The 14139-nt window shown below is 41.4% G+C and overlaps 1 protein-coding gene and 1 long non-coding RNA gene across 8 annotated transcripts in view; one reads left to right on the forward strand and one right to left on the reverse strand.

The window, feature by feature from the left end:
• The window catches only part of TNIK (TRAF2 and NCK interacting kinase), a 376555-nt gene that overhangs the window by 311333 nt on the left and 51083 nt on the right, over nt 1-14139 (reverse strand). The window lies entirely within an intron of this gene.
• LOC140622462 (uncharacterized) lies at nt 5380-8356 on the forward strand. Its single transcript, XR_012022228.1, has 3 exons — nt 5380-5579; nt 6846-7054; nt 7926-8356. It is a non-coding gene; the product is annotated as an uncharacterized lncRNA (long non-coding RNA).

Raw genomic sequence — 14139 nt, forward strand, 5'->3', positions numbered from 1 at the left:
ATTCTAAGCTCTGAGGGAGAAATGCAGGGTCAAAATGGCTTAAGTGGGTGCAGAACTGGGACTCCAAGCAAAACCAAAGCAATGCTGCACCATCAGTAATACTGGCAGAGGAGGTGGGGCAGGGTGGGTTTTTCCAAAGAGAGAAAAGACTCCTGCCAGTGAACTACATGGCTTTTTGATATGTTTATTTTACCTTAATCCTCTCCAGGAATAATGAAAAATGATGAAACAGCCTGCATGCGTTTTGGCAATTTCCATATACTACAAAGTTCTCAACAGAGACACTATCCCCGGGCAGAGCTTGTGAGCTGCTGAGCTGGCCCTCAGCCTCCATCTCCTAGTACCACCTCATCCCTCCTGACCACCAGAGGTCGAGCCCTCAGAAGAGTTACCTCTTGCCTTCCTGGAGGCCACCAGACCTCATCGTACCTGAACAACCAACTGCTGAAAGCCCTTGCTTAGAACCTCATTTTTATAACACAAAATTTGCCACTGACACACGTTACGAGCTAGAGATACTCTCCTCCTGATAGAGTTAGGGCTCTAAGAAGTACTACACAGCATATTTAAGACTGTAATTCACATATTTCTAAAATTAGGTACAAAAAGGTAGAAAGAGCCCGGCATTGTAGAAATCATTTCAATTCAAATTTTAAACCATGCTACTTACTAAGTATGTGACTTTGAGCAAACTGCTTACTTTGTTGAGTTTTCCAAAGTTCTTGGGAACAAAAAGTTACCTCCTACATAGGGCACTTCTTCCCTGACCACATCTTCACACACAAACACCCTCACACACAGCATCCCTTGCTGCTCTACTTCAACTACTTTCTTCTTTTTAAAGATTTTATTTATTTGAGAGAGAGGGCATGTGTATGCATGTAAGAGGGGGAGGACAGAGGGAGAGGGAGAAGTAGATTCCCCACTGATCAGGGAACATGGTTCTGGGCTCGATCCCAGGACCCTGAGATCATGACCTGAGCTGAAGGCAGGCGCTTAACCAACTGAGCCATCCAGGTGCCCCTCAATTACTTTCAGTTAGTCTGTGTACAAGCGACTTCTTACAAGCTGGTTTTCACCTCCAAGCCCTTCCTCAAACCCACCTCCTTCTCCCTAGCAGAACTTAGTTGTTCCCCCTCTGTGTTCTCAGAGTATTTGTTCTAGAAGATCACCATAGCACCTGCCATTTATGGTAATTATGTGTTTAAGTCTCTGACTCCCTCTCTAGACTGTAAGTAAGTGACTTGAGGTATTTCTGAGTCATACTGATATCTCTAGCTTCTAACTAGTGTCCCATTCATAGAATGTCCTCAATAAGTGTTTAATGAATAAATGAATCTATGTGAACAGTGTTCATTTCTTGAGCACTTATTTTGTAACTAAGCATTTACATGCATCATCTGTAACCCTGGCAAGAGTTCTAGAAGGTGGACACGGAAACTATAATTTTATAGATGAGACCCAAACACAGCAAACAAGTGATTAAAGTCAGGGTTGGACCAACTCATGATCTGCCTATAAAGATTCTAGAATGACACCTAGTACTTATTAGGGCCTCAGAAAAATAGCACCTTCCTTCTAAGCAATCAATAATAAGGGTGTGACTGTCATAATGTATCAGAAACGAGACTCATTGATGTTGGTTAACACTGTAATCTAGGAAGTTTGAAAGAAAAAAGCTCATTTCACCAAATTCTGCTTAGCACTCATAATCAGTTTTTTTAATCGCACATTAATCATTCCCAAAATATTTTCCAAGTGCCTGCTCAACGCCAGCTCTGTACTGTGCACTGGGGACCTGCAGATAAGAAGTCACGATCCCAGTCTTCCAGGAGCCAACACCAGGAGGTACCAGCATTTGTAGAGCGCCTGCTATGGGAACTTCTGAGTGCCTCAGAGCACATATTCTTAATGGGCAGATGTTACACACCCATTAAGTCTGCCATTAGGGGGATCTATGAATCATTTAATGGAACACAGGGCAGCCTGCTCGTGCAATGTATGTGGCCACAGAAGATTCTTTTAGGAAGATAATGTTCATATTACAATTGAAGAGCAGCCCACATGTGGACTCCTGCCACCTGGGATAATGAAGTGAGGCCTTAGGGAACTGATCAGTTTCCAAAGAAACGACCATAGGGCTGCCACCTAGCAAAGTAGGGAGCAGGAAAAACATCAAAGCCATTCATCACTGACATTTTACCACACATGCCTTGCCAACCAGTCCCTGGAGGAGCCCCTTTTTTCCACCAATGCATTACATCCATCTTGAGACTGGCAACCTGGTGTGCCTCTGCTCACAATAGCAAGAGGCATCCTTCACACAGCATCCTGTGTAAATTGGACCCCCGAGCACAACACAACGTGATAGGAGTATACCTTGAATGATATGCAACAGAACTGGTCCTGGCTACCAAAGGAACTGGGGATTCCCAAACACCTTCAGTGGCCATGTCATGATCAGCAAATACAATTTTTAGGCAACATGTGGGAAGTCTGCTATGGCTTTCCAGCACTGACCAGCCTCAGCAGAGCAAAGCCTAATGATCAGGGTGCATCTTTCTGCCCTAAAGCTTGGGCATGCAATCCGCCACATAGAAGAGACCCTGACAAATTACCTCAGCATTTTAATTTAGCTGTTAAAATGCCACTCAACTGAATATCATCTTGCCAGATCCTCATTCGGTGTTAATAACTGCCATATCATCTTTGAAAGCAACACAACATTGTTGAAAGTAGATAATAAATAATGATAGTACAAGACTGCAACCTCATCCTTGTCTTTTGTCACATAACCACACCTGATCTGTGTTCTATACCTTCAGTTCTCACCATCATTGCTCACAGATGGAGTAATTATTGTTTGCAAACCCCTCTGAAGAGCCCCTGTTTCACAGGATCTCCCAGAGAGCCACCCAACTAATAGAACGAAATGTCTTGGGTAGGTACAGAAGCTGCCAACAAATTGCACTTGGCACTTGCTTCCACGGAAGAGTGTGATGTTGGGTGATGTTGCTCATCCCATCTTTTTTAGGTGAAGGTCTGAGCCCGTCAACCTGACTAACTGAAGGGATGCATGTTAACCTAACACCTGCCCTTCACGAAATGAGTGTGCTGGCTTGAAACTACTGAAGGGGTTTAGAATATTCCACCCCAAAATACACCACTTTGACGTATGGATTATTTTCAGCTGAAGACGAATGGAAGGAAGCAAACGCACAAACACACAAATTCTGCACTCTCCCTCTTTACCAGGAAGGGCAGAACAATTATCACCCCCCAGAGACAACTCTAAACTCTTATAGCCCAGAAATACACCAAAAGAATCTACATAGTAAATCTTACTAATGAGCCCTTACCTTCCATTATCTTTCTCTCTATATTTATCTTCCCACAGTTTGCACTCTTGGAAGCTTAAAACACTTTTTCTGTCTTGTCACTTTTCTACAAATTCATTGCTTTTCTGGTAAGATGCTATACAAGCCCAAGTTCTAACCACCTCTTTGAGCTACTCCTCACTGAGTTCTCTCATTTGTATGCACATGTATGTGTTTTTAAAAAATGTGTTTCTGTTGTTAATCTTTCTTTTATCCATCTAATCTGCAAGGCCCCAACAAATGAACCAAAGATGCGTAGAGAAAGAAGTCTTTTTTCCTCCCCTACGCTATATTCTATCAAATAATTCTTAATCTGTCTATGCCCATGAGGGTCTGTGAATCTCCTGAAACTAGATTCCACGTTTTGTGCATGTACATTTTTTTTAGGGAAGGGAGTTCAAATATTTGATCATCTGAAAGGACCCTAATATCCAGATTCTCAGTTGACCCTTCAATATTCCTTCAACGTGAGCTAAAATGGTGGTACACTCACCTAAGGAAAGAACAAACTCTGTTATTATAACTCTCCTGAGTCACCTAAGAAAGGTCAAGGAGCCCTAATCCTAATCCACATATCCACATCTTTTTTTTTTTTTAAGATTTTATTCATTTATTTTAGAGAGAGAATGTGTGTGAGCATGCAAGCAGGGAAAGGGGCAGAGGGAGAGGGAGAGAGAAACTTAAGCAGACTCTGTGCTAGGGATAGAACCTGACAAGGGGCTGAATCCCATGACCCTCAGATCATGACCTTAGCTGAAATCAAGAGTCAGATGCTTAAGTGACTTAGCCATGCAGGCACCCCTTCCTAATCCACATCTTTACATAAAATGCATCCACGATCTCTAAGACCCACCCTGCACAGACTACCTTGGCTGAGATGACTTACTTCTCACCTAGACCCTAAGTCCTAAGGAAAAACTATTTTTATCTATTTTATATCATTTCTGCATGTAGTAGAGGAAGGGGCATTTGTATATAACAACAACCATGATCAGTCAATTGATGGAAAGCACCTTTGATTTTCAGAAGTATCTATTTCTATTTTCTGTCATAAGACACTTGTAGGACAAAATTTTTTTAATGACTATATATAAGGCCATAAGATGTGGGGGGACAAGACTTTGACAAACCTATAACAGATACCAGGATAAGCCTGCTCGGTAACAGAGACAAAGAAATGTCAAGATCTAGAAGTTCCCAATACTCTATAATTGCTGAAGACTAAAATTCTAACAAAGTAACAGCTCAAAATCTCCTTTCAAGTCCTCACAAAATCAATTAACTCCTTTGAAAAAATAGTAAGCAACTGTACCAGGGTTTTTCAGAGAACACAAAGATTAATCAGGTGTGGATCCTGCCCTCAGTGAGCTTAGGGAGCATGCTTAGAGGGAGAAAAACCACGGAGCCATAACACCTGCCCCTTCACAGCTCCCCAGAATGCTTCTTGGTTTTCAATCCTAAAGCTGCAGACTGTGCCTATTCTTCAATAAAACAATATCTGGTCAATGTGTACACAGGAAAAAAAATGTATATTCAACTCCAACGCTCAAAACATTTTAAACAAAACACAATGTGAGAGAAAAGTTTCAAGTTATACTTAAAACTCAGTTGGTGTAACAGCAGAATGATGTGTACATGATTTTGCAAAGTGCCAAATTCAGCAACAAAGAGGGTGTGGTGGGGATGCTGCTAGCTGCAGCATCCTTCATGATCAGGAAGCTGAGGTTTTAGCATTTTGTAGTCTAACAAAAGAGCTTCCTCATTGGTATTTTTACTGTGTTTTAGCTACACTCTAAGAGGGTTGGGGCTTTAGAATTGACATGTAACATATTCTCATTTTCCTTATAAAAAGGAAAGAAGAAAGGAAAGGAAAGGAAAGGAAAGGAAAGGAAAGGAAAGGAAAGGAAAGGAAAGGAAAGGAAAGGGGAAAGGGAAAGGGAAAGGGAAAGGGAAAGGGAAAGGGAAAGGGAAAGGAAAAGGAAAAGGAAAAGGAAAAGGAAAAGGAAAAGGAAAAGGAAAAGGAAAAGGAAAAGGAAAAAGGAAAGGATAGATCTGCCCCAGGTAGCTTTTTAGGCAAAATGTCTGGTTTTAGGAAAAATTAGTGCCTGTATCTATGAACCGGTTAACAAATAGTTAGAAGCACCCAAACAAAGACAAGTGAAGCCTTGGCAGTTCAGAGAAGGGAGATGTTATTTCTAACAGGTAAGAGGGATACCAAACTTTGTTCAGGGGCCTAACTTTGAGCCCAGATGTTGAAAGGCAGAATTTAGACAAATGCAAATGGTAGGACTCACCCAGCAGAAGGACTAAGAATTGGGCAGGAAAGTTCAGGGCATGGGCAGGACAAAGGATACGTGAAGGGGCTGATGGAGAGCTGGGGGTTTCAATCAAGTTCTAGTGTTCCCAGTTTTCCAGATTTTCACAAGACAACCTGGTGGCTTTGAGAAAGGGCATGAGGGGTTTGGTCATCATGACCTAAGTTAATGACAGAAATTCCCAAAAAGTTAACAAGGGTCCCACCTAAAAGAGGAGCACAGTGACCCAACCTATGTACTGTTAACTCAACATATGAAAACAGCACATCTTTGATCTGCCCAAAGACCTTCAGTCTTGATTCTAACTTGTTAAAAAAAAAAAAAAACAATTATATATAAGAAACTTTCAAATGCATTTTTGTCTCCTAAGAAAGGAAAATTTCAACCATTTTACTGGGCACGAAAATATCCACCCTAATCTGTTTCTGTCTCATTGTCCAATAAAAACAATGGCTTTCTCCCTTTGACACAACGTGGCCTGCCCATATAAGTCACATTTCTAAGAACCACGGTAAGAGGGCCACTATCAGTATATCTAAGGGCAGACAGGCCTTTCAACCCTCTCTCCTGGCTCAGTGCACTCTCTCCCTTGCACAAGTACAAACACATGGAGAATGTGAAGAATGTATCTAAGTTTGGCAGTGCTACTACATTCTGCTGGTAGAAGTGCCCCCGAATGGTGCGATCTGAAGCAAAACAGCCACAGGAGCAAAATGCAATCTCGAGGTCAGTGCAGACCCAGCTGCCCTTGTCTCTTAGACATTCCTGGCTGGAATCCCACTGAGCAAATGTGGGGGAAGAGAAGACAAGACAGACCAGAGGATCAGGAAATACCCAGCTGCATGGAGAAAGAGCAATCATCAAACCCCTAAGCTGAGCATGCAAACAGCAATTTCTCCCCACCCCCCCCACCCCCGCAAGGAGTGCCCCTGAGGGCGGACCTGTAAATTATCCCAGGATAATTTTCAATCATGCCCTGACCTTACCACTGCTTTTTAAACCCTGCCTCTTGAGTTACCGGCCAGTCCCATAGGGGGTCAACAGTAGGTCCACAACCAGCTTCCACTATTCCACCTGAAATCTCAATAGAATAATGTCACCCCCATAGAGCAGTTTGGTCACTCAGCCACTTCTGAAACCTTTTTTCCCAAAGCTTCAGTTGGGAGTGATCATGACACCCATTTAAGGACAAGTGTTCAAGGCAAACAATCCGTCGTTTCTTTCGTAATCTCAACGTTGTCAACTAAGAGAAGCTGCACAACTGAGAAATCGAGTGTGATGTTCGTTTCTGAGGTATTTATTGTCTTCCAAGTCTACACCGGAAATGGACACTCATACATTCATTCTTTGAAAGATATGTAGGTAAGTGCTTACAACTGCATTTCATCAATTCTCAAATACACATTTTTCCACATTTTAACGTCTCTGGAATGGAGATACTGTTGAAAACTAAGATACTGATTCCCTTCTTTTAATACACAGAACACAACAGCATGCTATAGTCGATTACGTGTGCCACGCAGGGACTGCTCAACACTTCCTAACTGAGAAAAACAAGTCTTTCCCCTTGACTGTGTCCTTCCCTCTCCAATGCATCCTTGGATACTGCTACCCAAGCGATCTCTACAGCAAATCTGATCGCGTTACCCTTCCCCTGGTTTGAAGGAGCCAATGAATTCTCTTTACCTCTGGGTAGGCAGGGAGTGAGAGGCTGTTCGTGACATGCCCCAGGACTACTTTCTCAGCATCATCTCCCCGTACCTTCTGCCAAATAATGAGCATTTTCCTCAATGTACCACATTTTTCTCAACTCAACATAACCTCCAGGATTCAGCTCAAGTACTGACTACTTGAAATCTTTCTCTGAACCTCTCCCACCTCCCCAGGGTTGAAACAGATATTTACCTTCTGAGGTCCCACTTGTGTATTATTGTAGCATTATCATACTTGAATTTGGGCCTCTTTACCTCTATCTTCCAATAGATCATGACTTCTACAAAGGCAGACTGCATCTTGCACACTTCTTATCAAAGCGCTTGGGACACTGTGACTCTGCCCAGCTTGGAGGTGGAGATCAGAGCATAATTAATGAACAGAAGATGGGCGAACAAACCTCCTGACATTCTCTTCCTTGGTTCACGAGATGACTCACAGGTTCACAAAGTTCATGACTTTTAGAGGTCATCAGCAACCAGATAAAGTTTCATGTCTTCTTGGTTACTCTTAATTGCAGGTGCCCCTTCTCTGAAAAATGACACTGCTGATGGTCTCTAGTTCCCTTCTATTCTACAATTCCATTACTTATACTCCAGTGAAAGCTACCTGCTATTCTGCTCATGGAGCGTTGACCAAACACTGCTTTTGAAGATGGATTCTCAGATTGGCAAAATAGCCCAGCTCTCAAGATCCTCAAGGTTGTGTGTTGAGAGGACAGCATGTCTAAACTCCAGAGAAAATATGTCATTTGAAAATGCATATTCAGGGATGGCTGGGTGGCTCAGTGGTTGAGTGTCTCCCTTTCGCCCAGGTTGTGATCCCGGGGTTCTGGGATCAAGTCCCGCATGGGGTGCCCCACAGCAACCTGCTTATCCCTCTGCCTGTGACTCTGCCTCTCTCTCTGTGCCTCTCATGATAAATAAATAAAATCTTTAAAAAACAAAGAAAATGCATATTCAGTATAATTTTATAACTGGAAATCAAATACTCCATTCATTACAAACTAAAGAATATAAGGCTTTACAAAGTGATCTTGCCAGATAGGGAAAGAAAAATATAGTGATCCTCAACTGAAGAGAGGTGATACATATTATCTTTTATATAGTCTTTTTTATCTTTTATATATTTTTTAGAAAGTCTACCAAAGGGGGCATGGGTTTTAGAAGATCACAAAACACTGGGAAAGCAAATGCTCACATAGCATAGTCATAAAGAGTAGTATAGATTCTGGTATTCCTCTGGGTTGAAATTCCAAATCTACCCCTGGCTAACTAGTTTTGTGATTCTGAACACTTTACCTCCCCAAGCCTTAGTTTTGTCATCAGTAAAATAGGAATTACCATACACATATCACAGGGTCATTACAGGAATTAAATTTTTTAAAACTGCACATAGAACTTCCTCTAGCAGTACTTGCTTGCCACTTAGCAGGCCTCCTAATGAATGATCGCAATTATTACAACTGTTACTAATATGGTTCTCCAAACACAGGGACCATGTTATATGCTCCATTACACTGCACAGGGCACTGGAGATGCACACAGGCACTCAAAAAATAATGGCAAAGGTGATGGCGATGATGATAATGAGACAAAGTAGTAAGTATCCATGGAAGGACGTCTGATTTTTTTTTTTTATTATATACTGAAAAGAAATCTTTTCTATGATTCACCAGCTTTTGGGGGGGGAGGGATCAGATTTTTTAAAAACTCATGAAATATATCACAGACACCAGGAGTGCTTATGATATATGTGTGCAGTTTATATAAAAATTATATACATTAAGCACAGTGAACATCCACGTACTCACCACCCAGCTTAGAAAACAGAACATTACCACTCTTTCTGATGTCATCTGGATGCCCCACTCCCCTCCCTGGTAAGCCCTCCCTCCCACTTCCCAGGGTAACTGCTACCTTGAGCATTACATTTCTCAAATTTACCATTTCTTGGTTTTTTTTGAAACAGCTTGATTGAGATATCATTTGCAAACCATAAATCACCATTTAAAGTATTCAATTCAGTGCTTTGTAGTATATTCGCAGATACGTGCGACAATCACCAGAGTCAATTTTAGAATATTTTCATCTCCTCAAAAAGCAGCCCTACCCCCTTTGGCTACCACCCCCAATCCCCTCACCCTCAGTTCTAAGCAACCACTAATCTATTTTCTGCCCCTGCAGATTTTCTTGTTCTGGACACGATTAATGAAATAGTCCAATATGTGACCTTCTGTGACGGGCATCTTTTACTTAGCATAATGTTTTCAAGGTTCGTCCGTGAAGTAACATGTATCAGTATTTCATTCCTTTTTATGGTGGAATAATTTTCCATTGTATGAAGACGCCAAATTTTGTTTATCCATTCATCAGCTCATGGACATTTGGGTTGTTTCCACCTTTTGACGGCTAGGGATGCTGCTGCTAGAATCATTCATGTACAACCTTCCAAATGGACATATGTTTTCATTTCTCCAGGGCGTATAATACCTAGAAATGGACTCACGCCATCATATAGTAACTCTGTTCAACTTTGTGAGGAACTGGGTTCACCAGCTTTTATGCTGATTTCCAGATGACTAAAAGATAAAAGTTTACTAATGACTTATGATGCTAAACCAACCTATTCAGCCAAAGGTAGACCCTCAGAACCAGTGGCAACTCATCTACCTTGTAAGGAGTTACGTACCAATTATTCATATATGGGCAGAAACCATGCTACAAGAATGAAAATGTTCTAGCTGTTAAAGACAGCCAGGAGCAAGAGAAGAAATGGCCTTGATAGAATCAAGGCATCCCCCCATTCTATTCCATTCCATTCCCTTCCACTCCCTTCCATTCGCAGTTGACTCCTTTCACTTACAGAAGGTCATTTTTAAAACATCTTCCTTTTAGACTCAGTCCATTATTTGTGGATGCCAATTCTAATGATGAAATCATTAAAGGTAGAATATAAAAATGGACCAATACTGAAGAATTAGAGAAATATCCACCCATTGAGCAGACGCTGTTTTTTTGTTTTTTTTTTTTTTCGTTTGTTTGTTTGTTTGTTTTTTTATGTTTTGTATGACTCCCTTTGAACAAGTACGTTTGTAAAGATGCAGGTAAATCTACTTCCCACTAAGAGTCTGAACTGCCAGGAGGACGCTGATATCATATGATGTGATATCATATGATGACCAGAAAGTGGACGAGGGGTGGCAAGAAAGAGATTAAGGAACAGAAACTTCATTTGAGAATCTCTGAAAGGTGACATCTGGAAAATCTATTCGCACCTTCACAAATCACTGCAGGTCTGACGTGTCGGTCTCTAAAGCCTTCGATACAAGAGTGCTAAGGGCATCTGTCTGTGATTTTCCTACTGAATGCCTGCCTTGTTTTCCATGGTCTGCTGCACTCCTCTTTTGTTAGTCATGGCTGGATTGATGGACGGAGAGAGGTGACAGACCAAAGAGTACATTGCTTACCTTTCTGTTAGTATGTTGAAGGGGTTAAGAAGTTGGCCAATACAGAAATGTCTCTGAATTTTAATATGGTATTTCTGAATCTCTTTGAGTCGTGCTATACCATTGCTCAGAAAAATACGGGGTAGGCTTCCAGAAGCAAGGATTCTACATACCCCATGGTAACTGGCATGAAAATATGCTGACTGCTCATCCGCTCCTGTGAACTCCATGTCCCCCTAATCTCAACGTGCAGTTAGTTAAAAACAAAGAGAAAAGAAGATAAAATTCCTCCTTGTATCAACCATACTTCAGTTTAAAACAAAGTAAAAAACAAAGAATTTTAATTCCTCCTTGCGATGACAAATGGATTTGCAAAATGACAATGTATTGAAGAGTTGTTTTTACAACTGAAACAGAGATCTCACTGTGATATACTTATATCTCAAATGAAATGCATACAAAGGCTCGCACACTTTCCTAAAATCCAAATGCAGGGTCACCTGGGTGGCTCATTGGTTGAGCGTCAACCTTGGCCCAGGGCATGACCTGGGGATCAAGTCCCACATCAGGTTCCCCACAGGGAGCCTGCCTCTCCCTCTGCCTGCATCCCTGCCTCTCTCTCTGTGTCTCTCATTAATTAATAAATAAAATCTTTAAAAAATTAATAAATAAAATCCAAATGCATTCAGACGATCCATACACCCCAGACCTTAGTATGTAGCTTATTAGTGAAACTATTCCCATAATACAGCATAAACACTCTTTTTCCTTTCTGCTTAGTTCTATGGTCAAGATTTACAACATATACAAAACACAAAAATAGTGTAGCAAAATGTGACCTAATACCCCTTTAGGGATCCTAACACTTTTATCTTTTTCTTAACCTTTACTGCCACGGAATTCTTAGATCTTAGAGATGAAGTGTTATGTGTAGAATAGGAAATGTTGGAGAAAGAAAATACAGTGGCGATATGTGGAGGTTTAATTTATGTTGGCCAAAACACAATCTTCCCATGTACGGATTCTTTTCACACCAGTCACAGTAAATAGCACAGAACTTTTGGAGACACCAAAATAACTGATGTTTTACTATTAGCACTTTTCAAATCATTCCTCCTTAGACTGTCACCTTTTGCCAGCTCCAAACAGACTTCACAACTCCAAGTTTCCACTGTGTAATTCCAACACTGCAATATTTTCCCCAGTGAGGTGTGAAACAGGTCAGTGTGCGGAGCTAATGGCATCAAATTGTTATTTAAGGGGAAAGAATGCACAGTGCAGAGCTGTTAGGAGAATAGGAAGCCAAGTGGAGGGCTTCTCCTTCCACAGTGGTCTGGAATGGAAGGCCTGTCCCTAACCAGCTGACAAAGGAATCTGGACTCCTCCCTGCACGGCCCACGAAGCAGCCTTTCCCAATCTGCATCCAGCCCAACCTTCCACCTCATGGGCCACTGTCTTTCTGCCACGTGCCCAAACCAGTGCTACCGAACTTTCTCACAGGCAACCCAGAGGTAAAGGGCATGGACAGAGTCACTGCCTCCACAGACCTGTCGCCTTGTGTGGCACTAAGGTTGGGAAGTTCTGTCTAGATGCCACATATGGGAATGCATCCCCAATTTCCTGGACCTGTCAAGTCACCATCACAGCTCCATGCTGGGGAACACCTCCCCCCCTCCCTCTGCAAAAACAAATAATCCCTGTTTTTCCAGATTCCACTCAGACATCCCTGGTACAGCCCTTAGCCCAAAGAATGGGAGACCCTTTTCTGTGTCCCCAGGGCAAGTCTCACCCACAAGAAGCCTCTTCCCTATCTGTCTCCTGCACTTGCAAGTAAGCCGGTTGAGGGCTTATTTACGTCTGCATCCCTGGAGCTGAGCACAGTGCCCGACAAATCATAGGTGCTCCACTGCTGGTCTCTGAAATAATTTAGAACTCATCCAGAGCATGCAGAGAACAGAGAGATTTCAGAACCAGTCTCCAGCAAACAGGGATTTACTCCGAAGCGTGTGCATTCAATTTCACTTGTGGTGGTGCTTGCCATTTATGGATTCCTGAAGAAATTATTTTAAGCCTCCTTCTGAAACGCAGCATGCAGTCTAGAAGATCTCAAGCAGATGTGAACAGCAGCAGGCAAATTCCCTTGGCCCCTGAGCCTCCCTCCCTCTTGGAGGCCGGTTTAGCTGGAGGCCAATCAATCACAAGAGTGCTGGTCTCACCCTGAAATCCAGCAGCATTCAGTATCTAGAAATTTATGTCCTAAAGAAATAATCAGCAATGCGCGAGCAATTATGTTCAAGGTTATTAAATGTAGCATTATTTATAAGAGCACAAATTGGAAATGGACTAAATGTTCAACAACGGGGGATTAGTTAAATAAATTATGAACATCTCAATGCGAGAATACTAGGCAACTATTAAAAAAATCATGTTGATAAGAATTTTTCATGACACAATAAAGATCACTGCCAAAAAATACAGAATAAACAACATTATATACAGTTTATCCAGTTTAATTAATAGAAACCTGTATAGGAGTATCTGCATAAATAAGACAAATGGAAGGAAACACATTAACATGTTTGGTGGTGTCTATATCTGAATGATAGAATTATGGGTGATAATAAACTTTATTTTGGTCTCCATCCTTTTTCAGTGTTTTCCACGTTTCCCCATTCTAAGTATGTTTTACTTTTGCATTAAGTAGGAGGTTGGAATAAGATGGAATAAAAAAAAAATCAAAGCAGAAGGAAATGAAGAATGCTGATTGATCAATTGTCCTGCTCTGGGCTGCACATAATTGTCCAGCCAGGTTCTGGGAAACAGGTCCACTGTCAGTGTCACAAGACACATAAATAGTAAGGCTCTTCCAGGAATATGCACACAAGGATGCCCAAGACCTGACCTAGCTTCCAGTAAGTTCACTGGAAACGGATCTAGGGGTTGTCAGATTTTTTTCAATTGGTGGAAACCATCCTCTGGACCCACAATTCTCTTTCCATTCTAGGACTAAACCAAATATCTAAAATTGTAAAATTTTCTGAATTTGATATTTAGAGAGATATAGAGGTTTTAAATATCATACCAAATTCTTTTCCTGAAGTCCTTATTTTCCTCATAGAAAATGCTAGATCTGGATCTCTGCCAGAAAGACATTTCCTCTCCATCTATATACTCTTCTACTACTCCATTTTGCAAATAAAGTAAAATTCTATTTCATCCTTAATGTTGCTGAAAAAAATTTTTTTAGAAAATTTCAAAATGAGGAAGGATTGGTCAGGATGATGAG

The sequence above is a fragment of the Canis lupus genome, chromosome 31, assembly GCF_048164855.1.
Source record: "Canis lupus baileyi chromosome 31, mCanLup2.hap1, whole genome shotgun sequence".
Lineage (NCBI taxonomy): Eukaryota > Metazoa > Chordata > Mammalia > Carnivora > Canidae > Canis > Canis lupus.